Here is a 15,966-nt window from a genome sequence, read left to right as displayed (position 1 = left end):
ACTATTCGTTGGTTAAAGAGTAGCCAAAGAGTTGGCGGTGGGTGGTGATGAGTAGCTGCCTTCCCTCTAGTCTTGTATATAAATTAGGGACGGCTAGCGTAGATAGCCCTCATGTAGCTTTGCGCGAAATGCAAAACAAACCAACCTTATAAGAGGAAAGACTGAGGAAAACGGTATCCCTCCATCCAAGAAAAACTCGCTTCATTAATTCTGCTCAACACTTTACCTTGTTAGTGTGCAGATAAAGGCTTTCTTTAATCCACAAAAATACACAAAAACAAATATGTATCTATAGATAAAGTTATCATATTCTGTTCATCATTGTTAACTATTTTATCGTGTCATTTAATAGCGTTAACGTTTTCAAAAAATGTTATTTATTTATGAAATATTGTGTAATGATTTCGAAATACGTTGGTTGGTTTTGAATTTCGCGCATAGCTACACGAGGGCTATCTATTCTCACGGTTCCTAATTTAGGAACGTAAGACTAAAGGGAAGGCAGCTAGTCATCACCACCCACCTCCAGCTCTTGGGCTACCCTTTTACCACCGAATAGTGGGATTGACCGTCACATTATAACGCACCTGAGCCCCTCGGTTTACGAGTCGAGTGCCTTAACCACCTGGCCATGCTACGCCCTTCGCGATACATACGAACTCTTATAACATTTAAAAGAATCAAGGTAGATGGATAAATACGATTTTTGAAAAATTTTAATTCTAAGTTGACATAAATTTCAATGCATTGTAAGCCTTCAAACCGACCTTTCCACTGGAGGACGGTCTGTTATTTGATTCATTCCCTCCTGATTTATATATATATATATATATATAAATTCGATTCTGTTTCCCCATTAACATTAGTCTGTTTAAAATCATCATTTCGCACAAAATATTAATAAATTACTTGGTGTTTCAAAAATCCACAAATGAATTAACTTTAATTTAAAATTGGTAGTTGCTTTTCGGCTTTACGTTACAACTACAGCCTAAGTGACACTGCGTGAAATCCTTTCATTGTTAGTTGACCAATTTTGTAAATAAACCCTGAATATTCCATTTTGAACCGTTTCTCTTGTTTTCGATAACACTGTGTAACAAAATTATTACTTTTTCTTGTTCCTGGACAGAAAGTGTTATTTCCCATTTGCTTATGCCTAAAGTAAATGGAAGAGACCTGTTTTTCTTTTCAAACTTTGCTTTTGTGACCTGTAAGACTATATTTGGGGGGGCTATACGTGAAAGTGATTTACATTACAGTCGCAAATCTCGAAAAACTACTCACTTCTAAACATTTTTGTATATCTTTGGTATAAATACATGTAAATCTTGAATCATATGTTGTTTTATTCAGACCTTATGTAAATGAAAATGTGCAAATTTGCTCGTTTTTACATAGAAAATAGGTTACTTTCTAAATTTCATTATCCAGGTCACAAAAGCAAAGTTTGAAGGGAATAATGGTCATTTTCTGTACTTTTACAACATAAGCAATTAAGATATAACACATACTGTCCAGGAACAAAATTTGTGTTACATAGTGTTATAATAGCTTTTTATGACAATTTTTGCTTCATAATTTCAAAAATAATCTACTCGTAGAATGTAGACATCATTTTTTAACCTGATAAAGGTTGTCTAAATCTACGAAATGAGCGGTGACTTTTAAAAATATTAGATCGCATATTATATCAAACATATGTGAACACGTTTGATATATATTTCAGCTACCAGAGGGAGCTAAGCGACCGTGATTTACAGAATAAGCCACATTCCATGGTTATTTTAAATCACGCTTTATTGGCAGCATTTAACACTACCAACATAAATAACACACCACCTATTGTTAAACAGTGGTATTAACATTTCATTTCTTAAAATTTGTTCTTCTTTTCTGTCACTAAAATCCGATTTTATTCTTTAAAATAACTTTATTTATAATTATTTCAACTCCATGGTTGAAAATTTAAACTAAAAATTTGTGACATAAAAGCCCGAGTGTATCTCGCTTCCTTCCGACACCCCCACAAAAAACAACAACAAACAAACTAGTGCTGTTTGCTTCTTTCAGACGTTTCATGAAACGTTACACAGAGGGTCATCTACACAGTCCTTGTATATTTTCAGCTAACAAGCCAGAAGGAATGCAGCTTCTGAACGATACCCACTGCCAAGTTTGAGGTTACTCTTTTCTTAACGAATAGCATGATTCACATCCTCAGAGGGCGTGTCAACAACAACAGGACGCGAACCAAGAGTTCTCGGATTAACAGTCTGGACATGTTAAGCACTAGGCCACACCCGTCCTATCGTAGAATGTTTTAAGGCTTGTCGCGAGGGGGTAGGTGGTTTGATATAGAATTGGGATAACACTTGATACAAGATCACAAGCCATAAGCAATAAACTTCATTTTCCAAGTTTCTCTTTAAACATGCTACGAGTTTACTTACGAGTTAATTTATAGACAAAAGCTAGTCCATCGGTTCGTCGAATAACCTGAGCTAATTAGCTTAGTTTACGCAGTAAACAGGTGTTTCCCACAGTTTGAGAAAAGTCCTTGCAGCTGGTGAGTCATAAACGCTCACCATGTGTGTTATATACACATTAAACAACGATATACCTGTGGCAATGTTTACATCAGACTGTGTAGATCCGATAGAACCAGGTGGTTGAGGCGCTCGACTCGTAATTTGAGGGTCGCGGGTTCAAATCCCAGTCATACCACACATATTTGCCCTTTCAGCCGTGGAGACGTTATAATGTTCGGTCAATCCCACTATTCGTTGGTAAAAGAGTAACCCAAGAATTGGCAGTGGGTGGGGGTGACTACCTGCCTTCCCTCTAATCTTACACTGCTAAATTAGGGACGGTTGGCGCAGATAGCCCTCGTGTAGCTGTGTGCAAAATTCAAAATCAAAGAAACAAACCTAACTGTGTATTTTATTTAGTATGGAAGTGAGGACAGATTAACACGTTTCGCGTCATTGGCTTATTAGATGCAACATTTCTTAAACTGAAATGAAAATAGCTTTATTACGTCATTTCTCTTACTCGTCTGCCTGGTATAGGTTTTGTTCTATTAAATTTTTTCCAGATACCATTTTCCGATATGGCTGTTATATATAGTTTACTATTGTTTGTATTGCACATGACGTTAATGTTGTTCGTTCTTCAGATGTTGCCGTGTGCTATTATTTTAATACATACTGTATGGTCTGTACGTTGTAATGACAGCTGAAGTCGCTACTTTGTAATATTTCTTTAAGAGTTATTTCTGATTTTCCAACAGTGCTATCGGAGTCGTGAATTTATAAAAGTTTTCTGGTCCATCAGTATGACCTTATAATTTATATAGATGCATTCTGGTCCATGTATGTGATCTGTTAGATTATATAGACGTATTCTGGTCCCTTAGTGTGATCTGTTATCTTATATAGACGTATTCTGGTCCCTCAGTGTGATCTGTTATCTTATATAGACGTATTCTGGTCCCTCAGTGTGATCTGTTATCTTATATAGACGTATTCTGGTCCCTCAGTGTGATCTGTTATCTTATATAGACGTATTCTGGTCCCTCAGTGTGATCTGTTATCTTATATAGACGTATTCTGGTCCCTCAGTGTGATCTGTTATCTTATATAGACGTATTCTGGTCCCTCAGTGTGATCTGTTATCTTATATAGACGTATTCTGGTCCCTCAGTGTGATCTGTTATCTTATATAGACGTATTCTGGTCCCTCAGTGTGATCTGTTATCTTATATAGACGTATTCTGGTCCCTCAGTGTGATCTGTTATCTTATATAGACGTATTCTGATCCCTCAGTGTGATCTGTTATCTTATATAGACGTATTCTGATCCCTCAGTGTGATCTGTTATCTTATATAGACGTATTCTGATCCCTCAGTGTGATCTGTTATCTTATATAGACGTATTCTGGTCCCTCAGTGTGATCTGTTATCTTATATAGACGTATTCTGATCCCTCAGTGTGATCTGTTATCTTATATAGACGTATTCTGATCCCTCAGTGTGATCTGTTATCTTATATAGACGTATTCTGGTCCCTCAGTGTGATCTGCTATGTTATATAGACGTATTCTGGTCCCTTAGTGTGATCTGCTATGTTATATAGACGTATTCTGGTCCCTCAGTGTGATCTGTTATCTTATATAGACGTATTCTGGTCCCTTAGTGTGATCTGCTATGTTATATAGACGTATTCTGGTCCCTTAGTGTGATCTGCTATGTTATATAGACGTATTCTGGTCCCTTAGTGTGATCTGCTATGTTATATAGACGTATTCTGGTCCCTCAGTGTGATCTGCTATGTTATATAGACGTATTCTGGTCCCTTAGTGTGATCTGCTATGTTATATAGACGTATTCTGGTCCCTCAGTGTGATCTGCTATCTTATATAGATGTATTTTGGTCCCTCAGTGTGATCTGTTATCTTATATAGACGTATTCTGGTCCATGTATGTGATCTGTTAGATTATATAGACGTATTCTGGTCCCTTAGTGTGATCTGTTATCTTATATAGACGTATTCTGGTCCCTCAGTGTGATCTGTTATCTTATATAGACGTATTCTGGTCCCTCAGTGTGATCTGTTATCTTATATAGACGTATTCTGGTCCCTCAGTGTGATCTGTTATCTTATATAGACGTATTCTGGTCCCTCAGTGTGATCTGTTATCTTATATAGACGTATTCTGGTCCCTCAGTGTGATCTGTTATCTTATATAGACGTATTCTGGTCCCTCAGTGTGATCTGTTATCTTATATAGACGTATTCTGGTCCCTCAGTGTGATCTGTTATCTTATATAGACGTATTCTGGTCCTCAGTGTGATCTGTTATCTTATATAGACGTATTCTGGTCCCTCAGTGTGATCTGTTATCTTATATAGACGTATTCTGATCCCTCAGTGTGATCTGTTATCTTATATAGACGTATTCTGATCCCTCAGTGTGATCTGTTATCTTATATAGACGTATTCTGATCCCTCAGTGTGATCTGTTATCTTATATAGACGTATTCTGGTCCCTCAGTGTGATCTGTTATCTTATATAGACGTATTCTGATCCCTCAGTGTGATCTGTTATCTTATATAGACGTATTCTGATCCTCAGTGTGATCTGTTATCTTATATAGACGTATTCTGGTCCCTCAGTGTGATCTGCTATGTTATATAGACGTATTCTGGTCCCTTAGTGTGATCTGCTATGTTATATAGACGTATTCTGGTCCCTCAGTGTGATCTGTTATCTTATATAGACGTATTCTGGTCCCTTAGTGTGATCTGCTATGTTATATAGACGTATTCTGGTCCCTTAGTGTGATCTGCTATGTTATATAGACGTATTCTGGTCCCTTAGTGTGATCTGCTATGTTATATAGACGTATTCTGGTCCCTCAGTGTGATCTGCTATGTTATATAGACGTATTCTGGTCCCTTAGTGTGATCTGCTATGTTATATAGACGTATTCTGGTCCCTCAGTGTGATCTGCTATCTTATATAGATGTATTTTGGTCCCTCAGTGTGATCTGCTATGTTATATAGACGTATTCTGGTCCCTCAATGTGATCTGCTATCTTGTATAGACGTATTCTGGTCCCTTAGTGTGACCTGTTATATTGTATAGACGTATTCTGGTCCCTCAATGTGATCTGCTATCTTGTATAGACGTATTCTAGTCCCTCAGTGTGATCTGCTATGTTATGTAGACGTATTATGGTCGCTCAGTGTGATCTGCTATGTTATATAAACGTATTCTGGTCCCTCAGTGTTATCTGCTATGTTATATAGACGTATTCTAGCCTTCCCGTTGAAACATGATCTAACTATTACAGTAAATATCCTGCGTTTTGTTTTTCGTTGTTGATGGTCTATTTGTCGAAGCACAATAGAATAAAGGTCTTCCTCTGATGTCATTTTTAACTACAAAAGACATGGTGTTTAACTTCACATCATACTGATCTAAAGATAGAATGCACCCTACAAAGACCTGGAACTCAGTCAAGTAGATCTTAAAATAAATGTCAAGGTCATTTTATAAATTATAGCGACCTTTAAATGACACATGTCTTTCCTCATCTAGGCCCCGATAGTTTTGATACTTCTCTCAGGAATGTCGTGGTTTTAGTTATTTAAAAAAAAGGCTGAAATCTCTTCTGCGATTGGTTGTTCAGCCATTTGAACTGTGCAAACAGTTTATCGCTTGGTTTTAACGTTTGTAATTATTTTTCTTTGTAAAAAATGTGTATCTTTTTCACAAGACAGACATAAAGTTCGTCGTATATTTCTTCCTTGAAGAGGGGAAAAAAAAAACCGTTTGAGCTCTGTCCACCGGAGGTATAGAAACCCAACTATTGGGTTGAGGAATAATTCGTAAGCGTTTTTTCAAGTTAAAAAAATATATTCATAAATGAACGCTTTCGCAAAATATTTCATGTCATTTGGTAGATAATTTTTTGCTCTAATAGATGTTGTGTTTGATTTTCATATGTCTTTAATTTTTGCTTTCATTTTCAGCTCATTAAATGGAATGTCAAGTGGACAAAATCGAGCATTTTCGACACCATCTGCTTTTCGCATTTAATTTCTTGCAATTTCGTTTACAACAATGCATACTATATACCTAGGTATTACATGAAATAAAGTATCATAATAAATGTTTTGGGTGTAATGTGTTCATGCATTGAAGTATTGTATAGTCTTGCATGTAATGCTTGAATGAAATTATTTAAAAACGCTCACGAATTATTCCTCAACCTAATATTTAGCCCCTACATTTAGCGCTGCGTCTCTGGGTGTGAAAGTAAATATGCAATCTTATTTCATTCACAAGTACGTTTAAATATTAAAATACACGCATTATCCAATAGAGACGTGTACAAGTGAGTGCGCAGGGGGACGGATCCCCAGTAACCCTATGCTTACGTACCGAGTTTAGTGAGTGCAATGCTGTTTATTTCTATGCATGTGATAATGCATATGTTGATATGCTTTAAATATACATAATACGTTTGTGTTTAACACTCCGCCAACCCTCCAATAATCGTCAAATACACATTTCAACACATAATCCTGTATTTGTATCATTTGATACCAGCTGATAATACTTTGTGAAATACCAAACATGTTGGTACCAGTCCGTACACAATATCAGCTGGTAATACTTTGTGAAATAACAAACATGTTGGGCCTGGCATGGCCTAGCGCGTTAAGGCGTGCGCTTCGTAATCTGAGGGTCGCGGGTTCGCGCCAAACATGCTCGCCCTCCCAGCCGTGGGGGGCGTTATAATGTAACGGTCAATCCACTATTCGTTGGTAAAAGAGTAGCCCAAGAGTTGGCGGTGGGTGGTGATGACTAGCAGCCTTCCCTCTAGTCTTACACTGCTAAATTAGGGACGGCTAGCACAGATAGCCCTCGAGTAGCTTTGTGCGAAATTCCAAAAAACCAAACCAAACAAACATGTCGGTACCAGTCCGTACACAATACCAGCTGATAATACTTTATAAAACCTAACTTTCATTCAGATGTATTTTTGTGAGTTTTTGTTTCACGGAAAACGGAGCTCATTACTCACTGAAAACTCAGATTGTTAATGTTTATTGTTAGCAAAACCCTGGAGCTTCACTGGTTCAGGTCCGGGAGGCGATTAAATATAGAAAGAAAACATCAATAAGTTTGTGGAATGTAGAATTCGGTTTTGTAAAAACGACGAACACTTGTATGCCCAAAGAAACTCGATGGATTTCGTTCAAAATTGGTCAATCTTCCAAGTCCTTAAGAGCACAGTCATATGGTTTGTGTATCGTATTTTTACCATTTATTGTTGTTCGATAGTTTGTGAGATTGAACTCTGTTGGTCAGCGAACAGCATTGTCCATTATTTATCGGTAAAAATGTGGCCAAATGTTGTGGCTGTCTCATCAGAAAGATGTTTCTGTTGTGACAAGGTGTTAACATTCTTTATTCAGAGATGTGTTTCTGCTGTGACCAATGGTTTGATTGTCTCATCAGAGATGTGTTTCTGTTGTGACCAGTGATTTGGTTGTCTTATCAGATGTGTGTTTCTGTTGTGGTAAGATTTTGTGTGTTTCTCCCAAGATAGTTGTTTCAATCGTAATGTTTTACCACATTACAACCAAGTTTGAAAATGTGTTTATACTGTAATATTAGAAAGTAAGTCTGTGTTGAAATAGTGTTGGTACTTGTGCTACATAATCTACACGATATCTTTCAGTTCGTGTTTTCTGTAAGAAAGGTTTCGTCCTTCACAAAACTATAATTGTAATATAACATTCCTAATCTAGTTAACAAAAGTTAGTAAATTAGTTTTCTTTTGAAACATTACACAAATTTGTAGATTTCAATTATTCAAGAACAGTTAGATGAAACAATCAATGTTTTAGTCGAAGCCCCAGAGTCCGTGACGGAGACCTTGTAATAAATGGCTCAGAGAAAAATAAGGCAAAAATAATAAAAGTCACGTGCATCAAACAAACTTTATTAACGTTTTAACTGCAAATATTTTACACATTAACTTCAGTCTTTGTTTTAACGTCTTATGAAAAAAACAACAAAAGACAACAATAATGAAAAATTTAAAAGGTTACAAATAAAACAAGAGAAAAATAAAAACTGTAGTTGTTTTTCAAGAGTTTACCACGTCAGTTAATCTTTTTATAATCTCTGAAGCCAAACAGGATCATAACAGATCCACTAGACATGTTGAATATCGGTGACAATGTTTAATGTAAATATTTACACCAGATGAAGTTCATATAATCTTCTAGTTATCCTCTGTGTAATGCAATGTATAGTAGCAATTACTTTTGAATATTGCTTGTTGTAAGTGCGGATTGACTTAGAGACAACATGGCAGTTGGTGACTTAAGCAGATACAGGGGGACACTATAAACACCGTTACAAAGGTGCAGTACCAAGGGATTTTACTAGTAAAATATTTTTTATGTTACACCGTATCTTTTATTAATTGTTCCGTAATTGATAGTTAGCACGTAATAATCCTGGGAACGCGTAAATAGTATAATTTTGTTCTTTTTATGTATATAACGGGTCTCATTTTCAAGACCTGTAAAACATCGAGACCCAAATGGATCGAGACCTTCCCAAAGGTAGTTTCGAGATTTATAACACTGAAAACAATAGTTTAATAATTTAAAATTAATCAAGAACAGTTACATAAAACTATAGCTGAGTAATTTAAAATATATCAAGAACATTTAGACCAAACTACAGTTGAGTAATTTAATATTAATCAAGAACATATACATAAAACTATAGTTGAGTAATTTAAAATTAATAAAGAACAGTTAGATAAAACTACAGTTAATTAATTAATCAAGAACATATACATAAAACTATAGTTGAGTAATTTGAAATTAATAAAGAACAGTTAGATAAAACTACAGTTAATTAATTAATCAAGAACATATACATAAAACTATAGTTGAGTAATTTAAAATTAATAAAGAACAGTTAGATAAAACTACAGTTAATTAATTAATCAAGAACAGTCAGACAAAACAACGGTTAAATAACTTTAAATTAATCAACAACAGATACATAATACAATAGTTGAGTACTTAAAATTAGTCAATAGCAGTTGTATAAAACAATAATTGAATCATTTAAAGTTGATCAAGTACGGTCAGGTGAAACAACAGCTGAAAAATTTAAGATAGAGAACAGTTATACAAAATAACACTAGAGTAATTTCAAATTAATCAAGAACAATTAGGTAAAACTATAGTTGAATAATTTAAAGTTAATGAAGAACAGTCAAACCTTAAATCAATCCATCATGAATACCTAATATCCATAAATTACGATAGAGTACCAATTCACAACTTAAATCAATTTATCATGAAAACGTCTCAAGGCACAGCAAAATACTACAAAATTTCAACTCGCACCTATTTCTGCTCGTAGCAGAATGTGAAGTCACTTCTAAAATCCAACTGTCGTGGCAAAGTTTTAATAAAAATCTAGGAGCTACCAGTATCAATTTTAAAAATAGCAGAGAAAGAAAGGAAAGCTAACCAGTTCTCAAATGTTCTTGTAAAACTATGTGATGAAACACGTTTGATTTGTGGTGCTCCTAAAGGATCGTTAAAAAAAATAAGGCAGACGGTTGTTTTCAAACTATAAACCGTAGAGAATTTTCCAGAAAAGGAAGAAAAAACGCGGACTTACATTTTTCAAATGTAGTCTGTTACAGTAGAAAATTTATATCATACAATAATAATATGCAGATTGTAATTTTTTCGGTAAACACGAACTACAATGTAATAAATTGTTAGTTCGTGCTGCTTAAGTTAGTTTCATTTTGTTCTGTTAATACTTCGTTTGTATGTGGCGCTATCTTTTAAATAGAAACATAACGTTTGGAATTTATATGTCATTTTTAAACATTTGGTGGTCTTCTTGATGACGAAAAACCCACTTGAAATAAAAATGTATCTCAGAACGGGTGGTATGGGTATTAACACTTTTATTTATATTGCTCATCAATGAGATTTTTTCACCAACGAATAGTAGGATTGATCGTCACATTATAACGCCCCCACGGCTAAAAGAGCGAGCATGTTTGGTGCAACCCGGAATTGGAACCCGCGATCCTCAGATTACGAGTCGAACGCCTTAACCCACCTGAATTTTACTAGTGCTGGTGTTAATAGCAAGTTTGAGTTTCTACTTTCTTACTCTCAGACGGAGTTCTACGTGAAGACGAGAAACCCGCTTGAAGTAAAAATGTATCTCAAGACGGCTGGTATGGATTTTAAAACGTTTATTAAAATAAAGTACAGAACGACGTTTCGGCCTTCTTAGATCATCTTCAGGTTAACAAACAGATAACTTTAAAATATCACCCATTATGTGAAATCACTCACGCGGCAGCCATCTTCACGTTTTCTAACTTTTCTCTGACCGTACGTTTCTTTCACTTTACTTTGCTTCTTTAGTGTTTGTTTGTTTTTTATTTGCGCTCACGCACCACGTATACAAATACGTAGAATATGATCGCCAAATCATAATTCGAGCCTTGTACCTTTCATAGTTTGCTACGTTATCTATGAGGCGATATCTGGCTTTGAGACTGTTCCAAACCTTTCACAATAACAAAAATAGAACTATGATAAGGTCAATACATGTTTCTTACGTATGAAAACTGAGTGCAAGTCTAGTCTATCACTTCATAATTAGGGATGACATACAGCCCTCGAGTAGTTATGCTCGAAATTCAAAAAAAATATTCCATAGTTTTGTTTAGAATCTGCTGATTTAAATTTAACGGTAACAACAATATTGTCTCATTGTTTTTGCATAAATACGTAAAAGTTCATGTTTTCAGTCTACATTTCGTGAGCAATCATGCTAAGGTTAAACATTCCACAGTGATATTATTATGTTATTCCTACGTTATTCAATTACGTTTCTCAGGGTTCTATTACAGTGGTTGTTTGTTGCCCTTATTAATTATTGTGTGACGTAATCAGCAGTTATTTTTGTCCGATAACACACATCTTCGTTTCTATAACCTTTAAGAGTTATTTCCTATTCGGCTCACATTTATTGAGCTGATGTTATCTATGTTCGTGCACGAGTGGTATCAACTTAAAGCTTTTGCTCTTTCTCATATGTTGTTTATTCCGGTCCAGTTACCCTACTAGTGCGGACGTAGATGTGGAGAGAATTTGTTTCTTGAATTTCGCACAAAGCTACACGAGGGCTATCTGCGTTAGCCAGTCCTAATTTAGCAGTGTAAGACTAGAGGGTAGGCAGCTAGTCATTAACACCCACCGCCAACTTTTGGGCTACTCTTTTACCAAAGAACAGTGGGATTGACCGTACATTATAACGTCCCCACGGCTGGGAGGGCGAGCATGTTTGGCGCGATGGGGATGCGAACCCGCGACTCTCAGATTACGAGTCGCACGCCTTAACACGATTAGCCGTGCCGGGCCCATACATTCATTAAACGGTTGGTTTGATGTATAATACATAATAACGAATTTGACGAAATGTCATAACATTACCTAAATTAGTTTATGTTATCATATGGTAAAGTAAAACTCCATATATTCCTTCAAAAAATGTTGTAAGGCAACTTTGTTGTCTGTTGGTAGCAGAACTAAGACCAGTCCGGCCTTAAAGCGTCGATTCTTGGACTTTTTTTAAAGTGCTTCTGACTGTCTGGAATTGCATACAAACTTTCTTGGGAATGTTTACAGGTGTCCTCCAGTCAGTTTCTGGGGTCTAACACATTCTGGTTTATGTTGACAGGTGTCCTCCAGTCAGTTTCTGGGGTCTAACACATTCTGGTTTATGTTTACAGGTGTCCTCCAGTCAGTTTCTGGGGTCTAACACATTCTGGTTTATGTTTACAGGTGTCCTCCAGTCAGTTTCTGGGGTCTAACACATTCTGGTTTATGTTGATAGGTGTTCTCTAGTCAGTTTCTGGGGTCTAACACATACTGGTATATGTTTCTTACGTCTAACACACACTGGTATATGTTTCTCACTTCTGACACATACTGGTTTATGTTTCTCACATCTGACACATACTGATATATATTTCCCACTTCTGACACATACTGGTATATGTTTCTCACTTCTGGCACATATTGGTATATGTTTCTATCTTCTGACACATACTGACATATGTTTCTCACTTCTAACATATGCTGGTTTATGTTTCTCACTTCTGACACACACTGGTATATGTTTCTCACTTGTAACACATACTGATATATGTTTCTTACCTCTGACACATACTGGTATATGTTTCTCACTTCTGACACATACTGGTTTATGCTTCTCACTTCTGACACATACTGGTTTATGCTTCTCACTTCTGACACACACTGGTTTATGTTTCTCACTTGTGACACATACTGGTATATGTTTCTCACTTGTAACACATACTGATATATGTTTCTTACTTCTAACATATACTGGTACATGTTTCTCACTTCTAACATATACTGGTTTATGCTTCTCACTTCGACACACACTAGTTTATGTTTCTCACTTCCGACACACACTGGTTTATGTTTCTCACTTGTGACACATACTGGTTTATGTTTCTCACTTCTGACACATACTGGTTTATGTTTCTCACTTCTGACACATACTGGTATATGTTTCTCACTTCTGAGTCTTCTTATTTTGTTCACAGTTCTTTCAGTATTTACATCAGACCTCGTACTGTTTTTCCATACAGTAACTCAAAGGATGAAAATCCTGTACTCGCTTGTGATACTTTTCAGTAAGCAAATAATACTGCCTGTAGGAACTTGCCCCATTCACATGGTCTCTCCTGGCATACCCTTTTTAGCATGTTATTTAAAACTTAACTGAACATCTAAAAAAGTGCAGTACATCTGTGATTGTACAGGGTGGTAGAAAGTTGCTTAGAGCTGATATGTTTGCACACATCTTCCACCAATAATGATGTAAACTTGGTCTTTCTGCCGCTCAAAAATTCTTTTGGAAAGTCTTCCCTGCAGAACACTTCCAGGAAGGCTTATGCTACTCCCTTAATCTCTATTTTAGACATTGCAATGCCTTCTGGATAACGTGTCACATAGTCGACTTCTTTCAGAAATACCACTTGTCTTTGTTGGATACAGGTGCTAGTAGGCAAGCCAAGTCCATAGATACTCTGATCAATGACTTTTATGATAGGTTTGTTTGTTTTTGAATTTCACGTAAAGTTACACGAGGGCTATCTGCTCTAGCCGTCCCTAATTTAGCAGTGTAAGACTAGAGGGAAGGCAGCTAGCCATCATCACCCACCGACAACAGTTGGGCTACTCTTTTATGAAAGAATAGCGGAATTGACCATCACATTATAACGCCCCACGACTGAAAGGGTGAGTATATTTGGTGTGAAGGGGATTCGAACTGGCGGCACTCGGATTACGAATTGAGTGCCTTAACCACCTACCTGGCCATGCCAGATCGTTATGATAGATATTTCACCCAGTAGCACTTTGGTTACCTTCTTTCTAAATATTTGTACCCTATTGTATAAATAATAGCATCTCTTCTCTCTTTTTTGTGTTGAACGTTTGTAACTTTTGGTAGCACTCTACTCCTGGTTAAACATCCCCCGATTCTGACTTCAACTAGTTATTCTTGAACTTGCCAGTGATACCACTGCAATGGTCTTCCATATACTGTTCTGCCAAATTTATCGTCTTGTCCATATCTTTCAGTGTTCTCTGTATAAGGAACAATGACGTGGAACACGTGATTATGAATTCTGCATGTATTATTTGATCTGACAGTCCTTCAAAACACTCTTCACACTTGGAAATTTTAGTGAATTGTGAAGTATTGCCATAGACTTGTCACAAAGTCAGTTTCTCCAGTGTCAGGTTTGACTTCTCTGAACTTCTGGTAAAAACCTTCCTCAGTAACTCCATAACACTTCAGCAAGGCCATTTGTAACTTCTCATAATCAATAGTATTTGCTGGTGTCATGCCAACATAAATCTGTAGGCCTTTTCCTGCAAGAAGGGAGCTGAGACAAACTGCTCATTTACTTTTTCCCAATTCTGGCTTTAGGCAAATATTTCATACCTCTCCAAGAAAGCATACATGCCATCTTTTTGTACATCAGATTTAGGCAGCATAGGCCAGTTGGGTCTGACTACATTGGGTCCTTCATGTTTCTGTTGAATGAGCTTGAGAGTCTCAGTTTGTACTCTTATTTCCTCTACTTTCAGTATCTCATTTTATTCCCTCTCTCTTTATGTTCTTATTCTCTTTATTTTCTCTTCTCTGTTGATGCTTTTGTCTCTCTAGGTTTTGTTGTTTAACAAACTCTTATAGATCTCTACCTATGAGCTCAAGTCGTTCTCTCTCTCTATCCACTTTTCAACAGTAAACAAACAAAATTGTATAGCGTGGTTGAAATATTTTTGCCACCACTATAGCTGTTTGTATATGGGCCTACTTTGTTCGCTATTGTTTGCATCTACCGCCGTTTTCCACTGTAGAGTCCTGGATGGCTTACCAATGTTAGTTTTTTGACGTATGGATCGGATTCTTTACAGTTGATGTCTGTGACTTGCTGGCGATAAATTTCAGCAATAAACAAACAACACACAGTTCACTGGTTTTACAATAATATGTTATAAGAAGTCAAACTTATATAAAATGTTTATTACACTCTTTGCTATTGCAGCTGTATTCATAGCTTTAATGAATTGTCTCTTTTTTTTGTCAAAGTCTGCAAGGGCTGATTCAGTTACTTTAGAAAACAACTGAAAATAAAAATTATTTATTCTCTGCTCTGTTATTACAATACAATCTAGGATAACTTCACTTTAGAAATCCCCTCTATAAATTCTTTATAGCTAAACTCACAGTTACACAATCTAGATCAATAATTCTCAACCTGTTTGCCAAAGATTCAGACTACAAAAAGTTACTGTATCACACTGCAGTTCGATGGATTTCGAAAGGAAAGGTGTTAAAGCGTTTGTCCAACTAAAAACTAAAGTAATTTCTTTCTTGGAGATTGAGGAAGCAGGTTTTGAATTTTCATTTCATGATGAGATCTCGCGGCTGAAGGTTCAATTTCTCTTCGACTTGTTTGACAAATTAAATTCTCTGAATTTAAGTCTCCAAGAATCATCTGAAAACATTATTACTGCAACGTCTAAATTGAGGCCTTCGATGAAAAGGTGACGCTGTGGAAGAATAAGATCTCGAATGGAGTCCTTGATTGTTTTCCTTCTGTTAATGAATGTCCGTCAAAGAATAAAATTGTTCCTCAAATTTTGAACACATAAAGCGACCTACAGTCCGCACTAAAACATTACTTCCCCTCACTTGCTGTCGACGAATATAACTGGGTGGCCTATCCATTCGGAATAAACGAGACAACAAATCTTACAACTGAGGAGGAAG

The sequence above is a fragment of the Tachypleus tridentatus genome, chromosome 10 (assembly GCF_004210375.1).
Source record: "Tachypleus tridentatus isolate NWPU-2018 chromosome 10, ASM421037v1, whole genome shotgun sequence".
NCBI classification, from domain to species: Eukaryota; Metazoa; Arthropoda; class Merostomata; order Xiphosura; family Limulidae; genus Tachypleus; species Tachypleus tridentatus.
The sequence above is the reverse complement of the archived record's forward strand: the minus strand, read 5'-3'. Positions refer to the sequence as shown.